Source organism: Cavia porcellus, unplaced genomic scaffold (assembly GCF_034190915.1).
Source record: "Cavia porcellus strain 051 isolate PalLab524CR breed Dunkin Hartley unplaced genomic scaffold, mCavPor4.1 scaffold_4, whole genome shotgun sequence".
Lineage (NCBI taxonomy): Eukaryota > Metazoa > Chordata > Mammalia > Rodentia > Caviidae > Cavia > Cavia porcellus.
In genome coordinates, this window is record NW_026947487.1 from 23,927,615 (window position 1) to 23,946,852 (window position 19,238).

The 19,238-nt window shown below is 34.6% G+C and overlaps 1 non-coding gene across 1 annotated transcript; it reads right to left on the reverse strand.

Moving 5' to 3' along the window:
* Window positions 1-565: 565 nt before the first annotated feature.
* On the reverse strand, window positions 566-700 carry LOC111753856 (small nucleolar RNA SNORA2/SNORA34 family). Its single transcript, XR_002788634.1, has one exon. It is a non-coding gene; the product is annotated as a small nucleolar RNA SNORA2/SNORA34 family (small nucleolar RNA).
* Between the last annotated feature and the right edge of the window lie 18,538 nt (window positions 701-19,238).

Consider the following 19,238-nt stretch of genomic DNA (forward strand, 5'->3'; position numbering starts at 1 on the left):
TTTAGTGTATGTTAAGTATTAAAATTCAAATTCTATTTCAATACCATGAAATTTGTCTTCATTTTCTTTTTTTTCTTTTTATTTTAAAGGGAGTAAAATTAAACACCAAAAAAAACCAGAACAAAATAGGGCATAAGAAAGCAATGTGAGAGATATAAATTTCAAAGCTAGATGATGTGAGATCTTCACTATCATACTATCTCTTGTTTTTTTCCAAATAGTTGTCCATATCTTTGCATACAGAGAATTCATACAAAACAACATAGTATAAAACTGATCCAAACAGAATGAGGAAGGCATTTTAGATCTTCAAAACTAGACAATAAAGTCACAAATGGCTGTTGTAGAGTCTCTTGTTCTCTTCAAAATAGCTGTCCATATTTTCATGTATATTGAAGTTCAACAAAACAAAACAGGCAAGGGGGAAGGGGTTGCTTGATTTCCTGGTGCTTCAGGTTCCAGCGTCGCGTGGGTCCCAGTAAACCCCAGTGGATCTCATCCTGGGCCGCCAGAGCCTGCCACGCTCACAGCCGCTCACGGGATGGGGGTGGGACAGTTTGCTTCAAACTGTTTCTTTTAATGAATTGACCATTTCACTGCCCAAGTTCTGACATGGCCAACAGACCATAGAAAGACATCTGTGTAGGCTCCTGTTTGAACCAACAGTGTCAGTAAGCTGCTGGCCTTGATTCAGGGTCCGTTGTCTTCATTTTCTTCTGTGTTACTACCTTACCTGACTGTAAAGAAACTTGAGTCTTGACTGTGTTTCCTTGTTTGTTCAATTCTCATATACATATAAAGAGGTTTCAGATTGTTAATCCATGTGTTTGTCTGAGACACATTTACTAACAATTATAGAATTTGTGTGTAGTGGTATTTTTGTCTTTGGGATCTAGTCTTTTTTAAAATAATACATTTATTTTTTCTTCAATTTTTTTCAAGGTAACTTTCTATATCAGCTGTAGTGAGATAATTATTACTCAAATAGATTTTTGGTGGGACAGGTTATCACTAAAGTATATATAAATATATAAATTGCAGATATATATATATATATATAAATTGTCTGCAGATAATATAAATATATATAAATTGTCTGCAGATAATAGATACTTGTAATCTAAAAAATTCACCTAAATTTGTTTATTTTATAATTGGAAACATACATTTTAGTATAACTTCTTGAACCTCACACCCTGATCCACTAGTATCAGCTCAAAAAATCAATATTTCTGTGAAGTCTCAGAGCAATATACTAAATTTGGATGGGAAGCCTATACCATCCACAGACACTTCAGATTTCAGTCATAGAATTAAAAAATAAAAGTGATCCAAAATTTTTCTGCAACTAACCTTTTTGAACAGAACTCACCTCCTTGGTAGGTTTTGGAAACAGTGAGTATTGATCTGTATTATATATCTAAATCTATATTACGTGGTACAGTTTTAAAAGTTATTTGTTCAACTTATCGGTTCTAAGAATGATTTCTGTCTCTGTCTCTGTCTGTCTGCAAGTCACTATATTACTCAGGTTGGCCTTAAATTCTTATCCTCAAGTGATCCTCCTAACTACAGGTACCATCACAGTCCCCTCAGATATGACTTTTTTCCAAGTAGCAGTTTTTTAAATCTAAAAGATGAAGATCATCTATCTATTAATCATTTCTTTCTTTCTTTAAAATATGTCAAAATTAAAATAATAATTTAATGTCATTCACACCTATTCAGAATGAAAATTTTGAAAAATGAGAAGGAATAAAGGCAATTCATTGAGAATTTATATTAATTTGTGTTACTACTATGTCCTAGGCGCTGAGAAAACAATTCTATGTAGTCGTAATAGGCAATCAGTTTTGTCCATTACATGAAATTCATATTCCAGCAGGAAAAAGATAGGCAATAAGAAAATAACTGCGTTGGGTAGTGTTATTGGAAGATGATGAGTGGTATAGAAAAAAAGAGAGTGGATAGAAGAATTGACAGAACTAGGTTGGGGGAAAGTCATAAATTTAATTAGAGTGATATTATGGTTTGTATAAAAAATGTCCTTCCAAAGGCTCATGTGTTCAGAGATGAAGCTTTGGGAAATTGAATAGATCATGGGGGGGGGGGAACTAATCTCATCAATAGATTCATTAATAGCTAAATGTACAACTGGAGGACTAGAACTAGAACGTACAACTAGAAGAAGCAGGTCACTGTGGGTATGAGTTGGAAGAGTGTGTTTTTGTCCTAGGCCTCTTCCTCTTTCTGGCTCTTTCCAGGCTTTCTGCTTCCTGGTGGCCACTAGGTGAGCAATTTTCCTTCTACATGCTCTTCTGTCATAATGTTTCTGCATTTACACAGGGGTAACCAGGAGAGCCAGGCAACTATGGGCTGGAAATTATGAAACCATGAGCCAAAATAAATATTTCCTCCTAAAGTAAGTTGTTTTTGTCAGATATTTAGTAATGTCACTGAAAAGCCAACCCAGACAGATGATCAGAGAAGGGTCATTAAAAAAGTGACAGTTGTTCTACTTCTTCTTTTGTAAGTTCTTGGCAGAAACAAAACATTATTTAGTTCACATCCTCAGATTTCACATCTGTACTCATGAAGCTAAATGTACCTGGAGGAACAAGCTCATCCTCGTGGACTAGTCTTACTTTATTTTAGGGCCAATGAACCTCAAATGGGTTCCCATTTTTTTCTAGGTCTGATTGTTAATTGTGACGTCAACTTGAATTATTATTCTTAGCAAATTAACTACCCACTGGCAAAGTTTTTGCTTCCTGTTCCCATGACATTCTTCTCTGTTGGTCTAGAAGCTTTAAATCTAGAAGGGTAAAAGTTTGTATGAGAAAACACAAAAATGATTCCACTGAACTGGAAGGTAAGACTTTCCCCTGGTCATTTTGGGCTCCTTTTGCCTCTGAGGCAACACAAATGGAATTACATCATTGTCAAGGGTGATTGATTCAGATTATCAAGGGAAACATGGGTTATTACTCCATGATGGAGGAAAAAAGAATTTATTGGAGTATAGGAAATGCCCAGGGCTATTATTAAGGTCAGTAGGGGACCTCAATCCCCCTGTCCAAACAGGATGACAAATTTCCCAGAACTTTTAGGAATAAAGATATAAGTTACCTCGTTGGGTAAAGAACCAAGATCTGCTGAGGTGCTTGCTGAAGGCGAAGGCTCTATAGAATGGCTAGTAAAAGAAAGTAGTTGTAAACATTGATTACAGTTATGTTATGGAAATGTGGACTGTATTGTCATGAGCATTTCTTTCCTATTTTGTTAATATGCTTGTACATATATGCATATATATTAGGCATGTATCTTTGTTTTTTTCTTTATAACATAATGTTGATCAACTGAATGTTGATTGATAAGTATTGTTAGAAATATATTCTAATGTTCAAGTTTCAGAATTTAGGAGAAAGGTAGGCATCAACTTCCAAAATTTTGCCTGCTATTCTGGGGAAGGAATTAGTGCATTTCCCTTTGTACACATATGGAGATTAAATATTGTTTAAAATGTGTCTGGTTTTCAAACAGACAAGTGGTGGATTGTAATTGTTAATTATGATGTGTCACAATTAGTAACTTGACTTGAATAAGTTCCATCTAGAAGATGAGGGAGGCCCTGAGTGTCTCTGTGGATGATTGACATGTGGGCCACAAACAGGAAAGGCAACACCCACCCCCAATGACATCAACCAGTAGGCTTCTATTCTGGGTGAAGAAAAGAGGGAAAGAAGAAGGAATCTTACCTCTTTTGTTCTTTTGGAGGAAATTCGATCTTTGCTATTGCCTTTGGACTTTGGTCTCCATTTTCCTCCAGCTTCCAGCACAGACTCCAGATTTCCAATGCAGACTCTGGCTTTCTAAACAGAGACCTCACATGGTGACTCTATAAATGAGCCCCAAGCCTTTGACCTTTAGACTGCTACTGGATCCCTCTGATCGTTTTGAATTCTTTTGTCTCTCCTCTGGTAGAGAGCCACTGGGACTCTTCCTCTTCTAATGCTGTAAGCCTACCTACTAAATACCTTATACAATTATACATATATTTTATGTTTATTCTTTTCCTCCAGTGAACACTAATCAACTAGGTAATCATAGTTCCACAAATTATCATTCACCTTGCTACTCTCCTATATGATTTCTCACCTCCTTGTCTTGCCTCAAACCTGCCACCCAAAATCTGTATATTCTTGCTTCTGATCTTATTTATTGAAATAATTAGAAAATCAGAAAAAACTTTCCATAGATTTTTACATCCACCTATCCTCCATTGACAGTATCTTGTAACTTCTAGTCTACAACCAGAAATAAATCTCAGTTTTCCAATCTAAAACAAGTTGCTCCGCATTGTGTACTGAATTCCATGTTCAATAATCTGTTAAAGCATTCCTTCCATATCACAAATAATTTTTATTCACTACATGATTATACTCATTAGTATTCTACTTATTTTATTTAGAAATAGAAACAAAATATCTAAAAATTTCTGTAACTTCTCTTCCTCCATCTATTCATTTCTTAGATTTGATTTGTAGCATGATTCTATAAAAATATCATCTCTACTCATCAACTGCATATTTTGTATTCCATTCTCTCTGGCACTGACTTCAATTAAGGTTTTAATTTTGGACACAACACTAAAATTGTTCCTGTAAAAAATTAAGGTAACATTATTGAATCCACTGTTTAGTTGATGTTTATTCTCTTCTTCATTTGGTTTCCAGGATATCTCATTTGCCTGGTTTTGTTTCCATCTCATTGGAAGTTCCTTCTCAGATTCTTTAACTGGTTCTTTCCTTTATACTTGCATTCTAATAATTAGAATTCTGAGGCTCAGTTTATGATTCCTTCTTTACTGATATTCATTTTCATGACCCCCATCTATTTTCAAGGATTTAAGTACTCTCTATATATCAACAACTCCCAAATTTGTATCACCAACACAGACCAACATTTCATGCCTCACTTTCACCACTAGAATTTTTAAAACTCTATCTCCAGAATATACTTGATGCTCATCTGGCCAGTCATCACTACTTCTAGTAATTTTACCCTGGTCAGTATCCACCATCATCTTTTGCATGATTGTTACAGCAGCTTCTTGTTGAATCCCCTTGCACATTTTGTCAGCACCAAGGACAGCAGCAAAGCAATCGCCGGAGACACCCAGCCCCAAGGAGGCACATCTGAAGAAAGGTTAGAGAGCAGAGGATGTGTTGAGTAGGGGTCTGATTCAGGACATGTTCTAATGGTAGGTCGCATAGAATTTGATAATGAGAAAGAAGAGGAGTTAAGAATGTTGTCAAACTTTGAACTGAGCAATTTAAAGCAAGATGTTGTGGTAAAAGAGATGTGACGCTACATTGCTAATGAGCCTTTAAATTGTAGCCTCTTTTGAGAGTAACATGGAAAACTGTATTATGAATCTTTAAATATTCATGTTTGTTGAATTACTGTCTTATTTTTGATTTCTCAAAAGAAGGGAAATGACTCTATGTACAAATAACATTATAATATTGTTTACAATTGTACAATTACATAGAAAATATTTACAACATAATGTTGTGACAACATGAAATGATCAGAAATATGTAAAATATTTGTGGAAGTAATTAATTCAAAATCAGAATTTTCAACATTAAAGCCAATTGATCATGCTAAACTAGTGAAAATAGGAATTATTTCTTTTAAAATATTACTTAATGTTTTCAAATATTTTAATAGAATTTTATTAGAAATATATTAAGTATCTCTATTATGAAAAAATAAGTATAACCTTTTACAACATAAATGGTGAAAAATTTAATAATTCTTTATCTGAATTTACAAAGATTTTTACTGGCTTTGTATAAATAAGCTCCCTCAGCATTCTGTTTTACCTCAGCAATCTTATTGTTGAGAGTAGAATTAAGAGACTTAACTTCAAAGCCCAGCCCTGTGACTATTTGCTGCGGGGTGATGGCTGAAGTATGTAATTTGAGTCTCAATTTTTTCCATTTGCAAACTGGAAATATCAATGTGTCTTCTCTCTGATTGACAGAGTGGTTGCAAAGATAAAATCTGATAATATATCTGAAAATGTCTTGAAAAACGTATATGACTTAGAAACATGGGATTATGGTAATTTATGTTGATGTTATTTCTGCTTCATCCTTCTATCCTTAGGTCTTTATTGTTATCTTCTGATCCTTTGTGGGATATTTCCCTTGAATGCCATTGTCATTATCTTTAAAGAACTAAGCATTAATAAAAATATATCTGTTCAGAATAAGAGCAAAATTATAGAATGTTAATAATTCATATTTGTCTCAGAAAGATTATCAAAAGATTAGCAATAACAGATATAATTCGTGGCATAATCTTCTATGCATTCTTAGGGCATTGAACTTGAAAAAGACAACAAACAGCAAAAGTTAAAAAGATAATGTAGAAAGTTAAAAGAAGGAAGCAACAGGCTTCTCAGAGTCACCTTGTCTTTTTTTCAATTGCACCTTTTACAGAATGAGAAATGTAAAATCACTTTTTTAAAAGATGAAATAAACCATCTGGCTACCAGTATATAGGAAGGTGGCCTATGTACATAATCTCAGAAATACAGACACAGTCTTCTCATTAAACATCAACATTTTCTTCAAGAGGAAGATTAATGAAGACCATAATCCAGGTGAAACTGGAGAATAAGGAAAATACCAGTTTTAAAATTAAAATAGTTGAAATTATGGCTCTCCTAAAAAAAGCAGGTTTAGGCGGTACAGGTTCAACAATCACAAACTAAAGGCAGAGCCTAATGGTCTGTGGCAAATCTTTGTGTTTTCTCCAAAACTGCATTTATGTTATGGGTGATAAAACTCATCAGAATAAAAATAGAATGCATTATAAATTGAGAGAAGCCAATTATTATTTTTGAAAGAACAACAAAAATTTGCCCACGTTTATAGCTACTGCTGCAAAAGCTATACAATAAAAGCAATGTGATTATACAGTAGTTTAGCTAAAAACAAATCATTTGATGCCAGGGTAAATGGACAAAAATAAACTGCAAAATATATCTTTGCTCATGAAAATGGGAATTGGTTTTGGCCTACAGCCAAACCAAACTGAATATAAAGAAGGAGGAAAGGCCTGTTTTAAGAAGTTTTTCTCCACTCCAAACTGCAGCCCGGTTCCTTCCTAATTGTGTGCCTCCAGCTTTCTCTGCAGTGGTTTCCAAGGAAAAGCAAACAGACGGTGCTCCAGGAGAGCGGGGACTTAAATCTTTTTCAATCTGCATCCTGTCATGTACAAAATATGAGAGTAGATGTTATCTAAGTCCTTTCTAACTCTTAAAATGCTTTCTTATTTCCAGCATTCTCATTACTCGGCTTTTAAAACTAGTTTTACAAGAGCCAACTTGAAGTATTTTTATTACAGGGGTGCTAAGTTAGTTGTTTCTGGAATCATTTATTACCTTTTAATACATTAGGTTTTACATTCACTTGGGTTGGAGTCACTGCCCTTTAGCCTAGTCTGCCCGTGTCTAATCTTTGGCTGGAGATATTCTTTCATAGGCCTACTGATGGGAGGAAAATGTTTATAGAGGCAAAAATTGAGTTACTGCATGCCTGGCAAACACTTTTTGTGCTGTGACTCTCAGTCTGTTGAATTTCAGAATTCTGGGTTGAAATGTATTTGTCTCTTGGATTTTAAAAGCATTTCTCTGTGGTCCTTGTAGCTGCCTGTTGCTGACATTTTATTTGTTTCTTTGTGTGTGTACTTTTCTTTCTCTGAAATCTTTTAAATTTTTTTAGCTCCAGAGTACCAAAAATGTTGTTTGGTTATTTTTTAAAAAGCTTAGTTAGTTTTTTTAAAATTGTGCCTATTTAATTGTATAGTTATTCTTTCTTTAATTCTCAGAAATCTTTCCTTTGTACTCTACAATTTTTTCCATACTAGCCTTCCTGGCCTGTCATTTTGTAACAGGTAAAAATTCAGTGGCAGGTCTCTTGGACTAATTTTCTAAGGTCCCTTTCTTGTGTCTTCCATTTCCTGTCTTGTATGATTCTAATACTTGCATGATTTCTAACACTTCTCCTCAATGTCTTTTCCTAACTTTTCCATGGATTCCTAATTCTGACATCACATTCTTTGTACCCACAAGCTCAATGTAGTTGTCTGTAGACTTTTAGACTACATATCTCCTTTATGCTCATTTCCTCTACCCTCATCCTATAATGGGTGTATTATATCATTTTTTTCTCGCCAGAGATCTTAATTTCATTGCTTTCCTAGATATTTTCTTTTGAGTTTCATGTAGCCATTCAGTTGTCATGATCTTTTTTCCTCCCCTCTCATCTTGGAGGCCTTTTAAAAACATTCTATGAATGGCCTTAAAAACCGATTGGAAACTATTTGCTCATTGATTTTGTGCATTTGTGGCTGCCTGGAATTGTCATTCTCAAAAGCAGTTATCTCTCCAGTTTGGTGCCAGTCCTGTGCCTTGGAGTATTTCTGTCAGGGTCGTGTCATCATTGGTCCATGTGTGGACCTTCCCTTGCCCAGATGCCTGCTTCCTTGAGAGCTTTCCTCTGCTGGCAGGGATCAGAGGACACAGGGGCTGAGGTTGGCTGCCACATGGCCCTCAAAGGAAAGAGACTAGGTTGGTAGGAGAGGTTTCATTGTTCAGTTGGACTTTAAGAATGCTTCTTTACTGTCAATTTTCCTGTTGTGCCTGTGTCCTGAGTCCCAAAGGTTGACCCTCAGTCCCTTAGATAAAAGGTAGCCTAAAACATCAAACTGCTCTTTCTGTAGATTTTCCATAAACTCTATACTCTTTTCATACTCACCTTTTGAAATATATTTTGTCTCTCATTCTTAAATCCATCTAATGGTTTGTAGCATGAATTTTCTTGCTAGTACATCAATTAATTTTCTTTATTTCTTCATTCCTTCCTACTTTCCTTATTTTAAACAGGATCTTACTAGGTAATTCAGACTGCTCTTGAACTCTCTGTGCAGTCCAGGCTGTCCTTGAACATGTAATGACCCTCCTGCCTCAGCTTCCCAACTCATCAACTTTCTAAATTCAGATGTTTTCTCAAATGTCATAGTCATCACTTCATTTCCATTGCCTCCTCTTTTATTCTTTTTGTATTTATCTTTTTATACTATTTTATATTTTTATGTCATTGTATAAAAATGTCTGTATGTTTTCCTTGTTTTGTTAAAATATAGATTGTAGTTAGCAAATTCTAGATGCTAAAGCAAAACAAACTCTCTTTCATTCAGATACTCAACACAAATGAAGCTTATTTTTCTCTCCTGCATTTGCTCAAATGGGTGTTCCTGGTTGTACATTTTTGTATTACGTGATAATTTAGGGATCCAGTTACTTTCCATTTCATGATTCATCTATCCCCTGAGGATTTTTCTGGCTGAAGCAAAAAAAAAAAAAAAAAAAAAAAAAAAAGCATTGAAAACGTATACCTGTTTCTTCAAAACCTTGGCCTGGAAGTTTCAGGCATTATTTCTTTTTCCACACCACTAATAAGGTCTGGTCACATGGACACATAAAAGGGAATTGTTGGCTGCTAGGGAAACACAATATTTTGTTGCTAGTTAATCATCTCTGTCAGAGTCCTCCTTCTGGCTACCAAATGTCCATCTGTACCCTGCTTTTTATGTAAAGAACTGATTCACTCCCTCCTCCAGGGAGATGGCCTAAATTTCCAACTTTATTCCTTTATCCATTTCAAAACCCAGTACTTTTGGACAACATCTACAATTTCCATCAGATCCAGATGTGGCCCCTGAATAGTTGATGGGTTACAGACTGAAAGACAAGGTGCCTTATCTCGTGACACCCGCCTGTACACACACAAACACAATGGTAGAACAGTGGTAGAGTAGAGGCCCTTGGTTTAGAAAAGAGAGATCCGGTAGAGTAATTACTGCTTTACAGTAGTGATGAAATGCCAATGCTCAGCCTTCAGATAAAAGATAAAAGGAGCTTTTTGGTTTATTCTTCTTTTCGTGTTTATTGTTTTCCACTAGAAGTGGGTATTGGTGAGCTTTTCATACTTTGTACTTATTCAGGTTTCCTAGAAACTTTCTGATTATTCAAGTTTCAACCAGAAGGACATGTCTAAAATATTTGAAGGCCTTACAATTAGAGGGCCTTTGAGGATATAATTATGGTTTCTTTGATCTGCTTTTTTCCTCTAATTAGTTACATTGACAAAAATTCTCTTTCCTCCAAGCCCTGCCTTATACTTTCCCAGGTATAGTTCTTCAATATGAATTGTTCTTTTATATCTAGTACGTATGCTTTTTTCATTTTAATGGTGGTTATCTGTAAACTGTCTGAAATAATGGGTTTGACTAAAGACATACCCTCCTAGACATTTCTCTTCCATAAGACTAAATTCTGGTTAGCTGAAAGTTTTATCAGGTTTTTGTTGATTAAAGTTATTTAGAAATTTTCTCTCCTGCCTCTGTGAGGTCTGGAAGCAGTTTGGACTTCATAATCTTTTTCTTCTTTTACTGACCTTTAACCTATCCAGTTCTTGCTAAAAGGCATCTCTGACTTGTAATAGCTTACTGAATACAGCACTTGTCTTCCAATTTAGTATCTGGCTTTTTCAACCTCTTCTGAAATCAGTCTAGGTTAGTTTACTGTTATCTTCTGTGATAAGTAGACCTCCCATGTTCAGTGATCTAAGTAGACATTTATTTCTGGTCTATATGATAGTTCTTGGCTGATGAGAAGCTTTCCTCCATGAGGTGTTTCAGAATCCTTGCCTCTGTCCATTGGTTCTGCCCATTTACTAGAGTTGGTCAGCAGAAAGGAAGAGCATGTAGACTAGCCATATCTGCTTCTATGCATATCTACTCTATGCAGATATAAGGAACACATGTCCACTCACTCACTGTCTTTTAAAATTTCATTTTAAAGCGATTAAAAGAAAACAAAACAATAAAAATCAAAACCATAAAAATGATATAGAATTTCAAAACAAGATGATAGGAAATTAACAATGATCACTAGATGTTACCTTCGAAATGATTCTTCAGATTATAAGATACAGGCTTACAAAATAGATCAAATAACATACTTAGTTTCTTTTCATGAACTAATAGAATTAGTAGCACAACTCACTCACTATTGTAAGAACTAGGGTCCCATATTGACAGATGCAGGTGTACTGGAAAATGATGTCTTATTTTCATCCACAACAGCTCCATAATGTGGAAACGAAAGAACAAACTTTGGTGTATAGCAATCCATCTGTACCATGTTTGTGGACAAGCAAAGACAAACTATCTGCCACATTGAGTTATTTTTTCTCTTTGATTTCAGCTCTAGTCTTAAAATGTTTTATTTTATTTATTTTTTTCTGAGTATTCTTTCTATCTCTGAAAGGCTTTCAAGTTTGCTAGCACCAAGGAAGATATTTTTCTTTCTCTTTTTTAATGATATATATTGACTCTAACACAATAAATAGGAGATTTTTATTTTGCTGCATATTTATGAGTCATAAAAGAAGTAATTTATTTTAGTGATGAAAACTTGCAAGTGATGATCTTCAGCTCATGTCTATTCTTTGGGAAGGGTTTCTGTAGTACATGGTCTAACCTTTGGGGATAGTTAGCTGACCTAGTATAATGCATCTGGTACAAATTGGGCCACATATTTTCTTTTAGAACATTGAAATACAAAAACAAGTAGACTAGTGACTATGATTCATTAGATCTGAGTCACTTTAGCGGTATTATTTTAGCCATAAGCATGTCCCTGAAATCCTGCACTGACATTCCCAGAGTTACCTTAATCTCTTTCTTTTCTGAATCAGTTTTTCTTCAGTTCCTTCTGCAACGTCTTGAAAAATAGTAGTATTCTTTCAACAGAGTCTCTCATATTCAGGCTGGCCAGTATCAGTGTTTGTTGTTAGCTGACTGCAAGACCCTTAATTAGTACCTGAGGAAAAGTAGATTTGTTATGGGATCTTTAATATTTCTTCAACGTCCTTTAGCATTTTGAAGATTTCCTTCCCATTAATTCTAATGTAAACTGCTTATGTTCAATGCTTATGTGTGTTTGCAAGTCCAAGAAGTGATATCTGAGAAGTAGGAAAATGTTATTAGCCACTCAAATCATTCAGTTGGTTATCAGCCATGTTCTCTAGAAATAAAAGCTGCTGTAAGGAGTCACTGGTACTTTAGAAAGATGAAGTGGCCATTTCAGACAACAGTGCTTCTCTCTCACAAGTGTGATGGTATCCTTTGACACAGAAGGATTGGCAGTTCCCAGGATTTCCTGTTTGATTTGTAAGTTTGTTTGCAGTTTTACAAGACTCTGATTTAACATGTTTGGTGGAGGAAAACAGGAACTGTTCAGTGTGATGTAGAACACAGGCAGAATTGTACCTCGGATATTTAGAGAGTGTTGGTGTCTTTATTTCTTTGCCCTCTATTGAACTGCACATCGCTTACTCACACGTTGGTTGTATTTCTGTCTAGAACAAAGTGGTTATAGGAAAACATAATAACAGCTTTCTGGGATAGTGGGATTATAGAGAACAAATATCTTGCTCAAGGTCATAGACATCATATAAGTAAGCAATAGACATAGAGCTTTCCTCTTTATCTGAAAAATTTCAGGGCCAAAGTTCAAGATCTCTCTATCTGTATTCTGTCTCCTGTATCCACTGATTCTGCATCTATATTTTCAACCAACTCTGGCTCAAAAATATAACAAAGTTGTGTCTATACTGAACATGTACAGAGTTTTTTTTTGTTATGAATCCTTAAACAATACAGTAAAACATTTACTTAAAGAGAGATTCTATTTTATTAAATATTACAAGTAAACTAGAGATGATTTAAAGTATATAGGAGGATATATATAGGCTACATAGCAGTACTGTGATTTTGTATGAAGGGCTTGAGCATCCATAGAGTTTGGAACTTGTGGAGGGGTTTCTGGAACCAATCATCCTGAGCCATGGAGGAATGACTCCATGTATTTTATATTCTAAATATTTTTTAAAATATTGGAAAATCAAAAATTTTAAGGTTTTGCCCTTTAACTTTAAAATTCTTGCAATCTATCAGTAATTATATGATATCAATATAATGTAAGTAAAATTAAAGAAGTATATATTTGATTGTGAGGTTATGGATGAGAAACTTATGATCTGCCATGAGAGTTTAAGGAATATCTTTAGTTGAGAGAGCACCTGAGCCAGGACTAATGAATTACTAAACATGTGCCGTGCCCAGAGATAAAAGAGACAAGAAGAGTCTCTGTGTAGCCAGAGCAGCATGGGAGAGGTATAGAGACATGGCATCTGCAGTGGCTGTGAACTAAAAGTCGATATCCACAAAGCACAGTGTGCAGGCCAAGTGATAAGGGAAGGCTGTAGTTAACATGTTAGTGGTGATCAGCTCATGGAGAACTGGTATAGTTGCCCTAGCTGTTGGCATTTAAAAGGGAACATATTGTAATAATGCCAGGTATGGGTTGTAGAGCCAGGCTGTCTGAGTTTGAATTCTTGTTCTGTGTAATCATGGATCAGTTCCTCAGCATCCGTGTCCTTTAGTCTACTATTTTGTAAAAAGAAGACAATAATATTTATATTGTAAGGATTAATTGAGATAATGTTTATAGAGTGCTTATAACAGCACCTTAACACCCCACACTATAATGCCAGTAAACACTATATAATATTATATATTGTTTTGACAAAATCTGTAGAATTTATTGAAAAGTACTGACTGTTACTGAAGTTTGTGGGTTTTTAAAAAAATAAATGATAGTGCCATTTCCTAAAATTACAAATTTAGTGGAACAAGATGGCTTTTTCAGGGATTCAGACTTTAAATGTGATTTTGATAATTTTATGAGTCATCTGATTGGCTCTGTTTCACAAACAATGAATTTTAGGAACGTGAACTCAGAGGCATATTTAGATATACAGAAATCCTCACCTCAATATCAGTGGAGGAATGATGACAGTAAAGTAATACAAGAGAGTGTGTGCAGGAGGCATGGTGGAATAACGATGGAGCCTGGAGGGCTACACCACCGAGAAAAGGACACACAGGACAGGGCGGTTCGTGATTAGGCACATTCAGAGCCTTGTGAAGCATGTGAAAAGTTAAATAACGCTGTCGGGGTGAGGGTTTAGCTCAGCTGCATAAGCACCTGCCTGCCTGCCTGGTAAGCACAAGGTCGTGAGTTTGATCCCTGCTACAAAAAAAAAAAAAAAAAAAAAAAAAAAAAAGTAGTGCTATCAAAAACAAGGGAGGCAATAGTTCAAGGAAAACATAGTAAACAAAATGCAGCAGAAGGAACCTGTAATACAAGACAAATCTACTAATCTACCAGCTTAGGCAGTCTTAGGCCTTATAATACAATGGCATGAGTCCCAAATATCCAAAATTTTTATGCCAAACGATCACCTGAATGTGAAAAATGTAAGATAAACTAATCATTTTTTATATATTTTAAGTATTGTTTTAACATTGTCTCTAAAAATGGAATCACTGAATATGTAGGTCTATTTTCTTTCATTAGAGTAGCTAAGGCAGAATAATTTATAAGGGAAGCAAATTTATTTTGGAACACATGGTTTTGAATACCACGTAGTCCAAAAGCGTAGCACCGATGTCTGTTGCCTTCTGATGAGGGCCTTATACTGCTTCAGCTCATGGTTGGAAGCAGAAGTGCACACTGGGGAATGCAAAAGAGGCGACACACAAGGGGCTACCTCACTATATAACAACCTCCTCAGAACTAATGCAATCTTGTGAGACCAAGAGCTCCAAGAAAAGCGTTAATCCTGCTTAATGACCTAATCATCCTGTAAAAGCCATCTTCTCCCAACACTGCCACAAGGACAATCAAATCTCAAAATTTCAGAAAGGGCAGACCACAGCACTGAGTTAAAGGGAATGCCATAGTTTTATCCTTATGTTTGCTTAATATTTTCATTTTCTTTCCAATTAGACTGTGCAACCCCTTGGTGATAAAATCTAATCATATTCACGCATGGCTTTTCTTCGTTACTGAAGGAGTGACTTGCATATAATAGACATAGAGACCACTGTTTCCACTTTCAACAGATTTTTGAAAGTAATTAAATAACATATATCTGCTACCAGTTTTTGGTTGTATAGTAGGTACTCAAAATCTTGAATGACTGAATGATCCTAGCTTAGGATCATCTGTGTTAGGTTTACTGATGGGTGGATGTGATCGGTGTGATGAGAATTAGATCCTTTGCCCTTTCTCTTCAATTTCCTTACTTCCAGGACCTAGGTGGATATGTTGAGCCAGGTGCAATTTTGAGAGATGCGATAATTGTTTGAATTTTTTCTATTGTTGCTTTTCTGAGTAACTGCTTATGACCTCGAATTAGTGTTCCTGGGGCTAATCAAAGGATTTGGGTTTAAATGTAATACAAGGTGAAGATTCTGCTTTAGATCTAGCCTGAGCTGACACTAAAGTACAGTTTACAAAACAAATCAGTGTTAATGACTAGACTGATTCAGACTGGGGCACAAGGATTTTTTTTAAGCATTGGCCACTTAGTGTATATTTCTATATCTCTTGATATAGAAACCACTGAAAAAAAGAGTGGGGGGAAATATCAAGGCTTTCTTGAATGTTTGTTATAATATCATAAATTTCATTTGATGTCTAACAGAAATCTAGGCTAGCAATGTCAGATATCACTTTGGATCAGTATGGAGGGTTATCTAGGGTACATGCAGACCTAAGCAAAAAGTTATTTTAGAACCAGTTTTGTCTTAACATGGCTTGGAGAATATCCAAGTTTTACTGAAAAACAAAATGCTGAACTAAATTAGTTCTGAAATTGGGCAGTTTGTGTGTCAATTACCATCAAAATAATGCTTCAGCTTTTTTTCTTTCTAATTCTCCCATTGGTAGCACAAAGCTTCACATGGTGGTTCTCTTCACTGACTATAGTTTTGCAAACCCTGGGTGGTTTGCTCTTTTCAGTCAGTGTGGAGTTTTTCTTGAACACAGTTGCAGCTCTATTTTTCACCTCAATGCTAGGAGAAAATACAGTCCTCTTAGAAGTATTGCCACGTTTTGCATTCTACTTCAGTTTCTGTTAAGAAAAGATTAGGAAAGAGAAAACCAGGAAAAGCTGCAATGGATTGGCCTGTTTTAGCCCATGACTTTGCTTTCTGTTGTTCCTTTCTTGGCTGGACTCTCAGCTTTAGCAGTGGACAAGCTTGAAGCATATCAAGCAGGGACAGAAGAACTGTAAAAAGCGGATTCAAAGGGGCTCTGAAATGAATTTGAGTTTGTAAGGAGAAAGGCAAAAGAGGCTAAAAAATAAAAGATAAAATGTTTAAAAGGAATCTCTCTCCCTCTCTGTTTTCCTTGCTTCCCCCTTTCACCTTAGGAGAACTGATTGGAGAATATTTAATTATGACCACCAAATTTTACAATTTTGAAAATGTTATTAACATGGTCAATACACTGTGACTTAATTCCTTTATTTTTTAAAATACAGAAATTCTCTCGCTTTTGCTTTAAAATAATAATGTTAAAATAACTCAGGGAAAAAAAGAAAAGAAGGAAGAGAAACAAAATAAGACAAAAATTTGTATATATACAATTAAGATTACTAAGATGATTGTACTACTAATTCTATTAGTTCTTGGAACAAACAGATAACATTCGTAGAATTAGATCAATTTTGCATGACTATATCTGGTAATTCAAATAAGATTTATGAAGATAACTAAGCAAAGCAAGAAAAATTGTTATGTTCCTACCACCTTGTTTTGAAAGCCTACACTGTTACTGTTTTGGGCTGTTAGATACAGTTATTCATTTATTGCTTTGTATTTTCCTCTAATACAGAAAGGATAGATGTACATGTAGAGGCATATATATGCCTAGAAATTCACGTAAGGAGTTTATAAGCACTGATTTTAGTATGTATGATAGTATGGACAGCTACCCTGAAGCAATTAAGACACCATGGTAGCCATTGATGATTTCCTATCATTTTTATTTGAAAACTAATAATGCTTTTATTCTTGGTTTTGATTTGGTTTAGTCTGTTTTCAATTATTCGATTCCAATATGTATGAAGATATGAAAACAGGAGACATTATGGTAGCCACTGTTGATTTTTGCTGTCTTTTTCTGAAATCCTGTGTTATTTGTATTGTTTTACTTGGCTCTGCTTTGTTCTATTTTGCTTTGTTTTGTTTTATTATCTTTAAAATAAAAATAAACATTAAAAAATAAAATAATAATGTTTAAAGTGAAGTTTTTTAAAAATCGTTTTTCCAGAAAAGTTTTAGAAGTTTTATTCTTACCAACAATCACTAAGAAAAGATAGATTGTATGTTTTGCACTTAGATGCTTTTTGGTATTATAAGACATCCTGAAACCTGTGATAATTACAGAAGAGAAACAGGACAGTAAAGCTTCCTTTGTCACACAGTGCCCAAAGCATAAGACTTTTGATGTAAACATGTGGAGAACATGTAGAAAATGTTTCTGCCTTCTAGACAGTCACAGAGAACAAGTTTAACTTTATACTATCATATATACTATGATATTTCCATACTCATTTAACCCTCTTGAAGAATGGGGGCATTTCATTTCGTTCAATAATGAAACATCAAAAATAGCATATATGTGCATGAGAGAATGTATTTATGGGTGTGTGTGTGTGTGGAGGGGAGTATTTTACAAATGAAGATTCAGTGGTATTCCATTTAATTTCAATTTGAATTCCAATTAAATAAAAATCTAAGTGAACTGAGAAAACTTAGCACAAATAAACCCCTGAGAAAAGTTGTGTAGAATCATTCTTCACTCACCATCAGTATCCTTAGTTAATTGAATATAATAAACCAACTTTTAGTTAATTAAATATAATAAACCAACACACATGCAGTGTGTTGTGGACAGAGGGTAAAGGACAAACCTGACTTTCTTGTGGTTTCTCAGATTATGATTGCTGCCATTTGTATAAAATTCATTTTTTATTTCATTCTTTGCCTCTGTAAATCTTAGGTAGAATATTTCCATTGGACATACTGTCCAAAGTATATTTAGAATATAGTGAAAAGTAATAAATAAGATTTTTCTTTTTGATTTAACAATCTTGTTCAGTAATTTGGAATTTCTGTTGGGAAGTAAAGTATTACATCACCTCATTTTCTCACCAGTAGAATAAAGGCTTATAGTAGTTAACATCAACATTTTGGATTGACTGCTTTGACCAAATAAAATATATACTTGACTATGAACTTCAAGGTGATCAGCTAACTTCATGCTTATGTATTAAATGAGTATTTAAGCAACTATTAAGAGTGTAATAAAGGTAAACACTGAACAGTAAATTAAAAGTGGAAAATCCTAGAATCATATTTAAGCAGTGATGCTTGGTCAAAATTCATATTTAATTGTCAAGAGTCAGTGATTTTTCTAATAGTAAACAATGATCTTAAATATTTATATATAGTTCTATAATTAGTCTTTTCAGGTACATCTAGCCAAAGAATATTCGTCTTATGCTTGTGTACTTACACTTTTTTTTTTGTCATGGTGGTTGTTGTTCAGAGTTTGTTTTATTTTCCCCCAGTGCTGGATTGAGGACCTCGAATATGCTAAGCAAATGCTCTACTAGTGAGCTACAGCCCGCCAATGCTTCTAAATTTTAGGATTTTGTGGATGTATCCCCTTGTAAATAACTTTGTTTATGTCTACAATCTATCATTAATGCCATCTTACTTTGAATTATTAGCTTAATTTCACAAATGTTTCATGGTAACTTTTAAAAAGGTAAATAACTATGGTGATAATTATGATACTTAGAAATTACTTTTGAGTCTAAGAAAATTATGAAGCTTTGAGAGTTCTGAAATTGATATACTCCATATGAGAGAATGTGGTGAGTTCTCCTAGAGAATGAGAGAAGGCATGGACATTTGGAAAAAGGTCAAATGGTTATATCAGGAAGCCAAAGAAGGATTTTCAGACTACTAAGCTAAATTAATATTCCAGAGAACTTGTTGATAGGTGTCCCATTTCATATGATATAGTGATGACATTATATACTCCTTGAGTCCAATAGCTTACAACATGAAGAATCTGTAAAACATCTACCCTAGCTTTGTTAATTCTGATATGGTTTATAAACTTCCATGCAATTTATTTAAAAGTTGATACAGAATAAAATTTCTTGATT